Below are 1,257 nucleotides of genomic sequence, written 5' to 3' on the forward strand. Positions count from 1 at the left end.
GGCGGGGGCGGGGAGGAGGCGGCTCTGCGCAGGCACCGACCGCCCCCCTCCCCGAGGAGCTGCGGCGAGGACGCGGGGACGGCGGTGAGGGAAAAGCCGCGGAACGCGCCCGGCTCAGCTGCCCGCTCGCCGCAATAGCGGGGCTGACTTGCCAGCGGCGAGAGAGTGCGGAGCTGCTTTGCGAGCGGCTGCGGCTCCCGATCCTCTCCGTGGTCCCTCAGCTCTCCGCTGTCACGGCAGGGTGTGCGCGCGCGCGTGCGTGCAATCCTTCCGCGGCGCCCGACACTGAATGTCCCGGGAAGGCAGCGGAGGCGTTGGGGAAGGGGCGCGGAGGGATACCTCTCTGGGACAATCACGGCCGACACGTGCAGGCGGTGTCCGTGGGGTCCCTAGGGTGGTGGAGCTTGTGCCCGGGTCTCCGGGAGAGGGGGTTGGGTGTCTCCTAGGGTGCAGTCAGTGCTGGGGGGATTAGCATTTGAGGTGGCAGCCGGTTTCGATGCGCTTCTCTGTCCGCCTGATCATCGGAGATTCCGAATCTTGAGCGTCAGTGTTGGATTACAGAGTTGCCCTGGCGACGGGATGCTGAGCATTTTACTCTTTTCTGTGGCGGCGGTGGTTGGTTGGGGGTTCCCCCACATCGTCTCGGGATCCTTTACTGACTCCTTCTTCTGGATCCCTGGCACCCACTGAGCGAGCTCCGGGATCCTGAAATCAGAGCTGATGTTGTTGGGTCTTAAGGACCTAGCCAAGTTTTGTCGATCTTTTATTGTTACCTGATTTGAGTACAAGGGGCCTCACTTTCTGTAAATTCTTTGCCAGAAAGAGCCCTCTTGACATTACTAATCACTTGTGGCTAAATAACTTGTAAATTCTCGGGGGGGGGGGCGGGGATAACAAATAGCGACCTATATGAACTGTGTATTTATAACTGATGAAAAATACTAGTGAACCTAGAAATCTCTGAAAATACAAAGAATAGAAATCTAGAAGAATCATTAAATGAACATAGTAACATTTGTGCTCATGAAGGGTGAAATAATTTCAGAACCCAGATCTGTATCTACAAGATTAATGGTGGATGCATCCCCATGAACTGCCTCGCATCCTCTGCTAGGATTAGACATAGAATTAAGCGTATCCCCCTACCGCCCCCCCCCCGCAGCACACACAGCAATAAGAGCAATTTTTAGCATGCCAATTAAAGACAAAAACGCCTTTTAAAGTTTGAAAAGTTGATTCTGAACCTTGAAGTTGTAG

The sequence above is a fragment of the Chrysochloris asiatica genome, unplaced genomic scaffold (assembly GCF_000296735.1).
Source record: "Chrysochloris asiatica unplaced genomic scaffold, ChrAsi1.0 scaffold00376, whole genome shotgun sequence".
NCBI classification, from domain to species: domain Eukaryota; kingdom Metazoa; phylum Chordata; class Mammalia; order Afrosoricida; family Chrysochloridae; genus Chrysochloris; species Chrysochloris asiatica.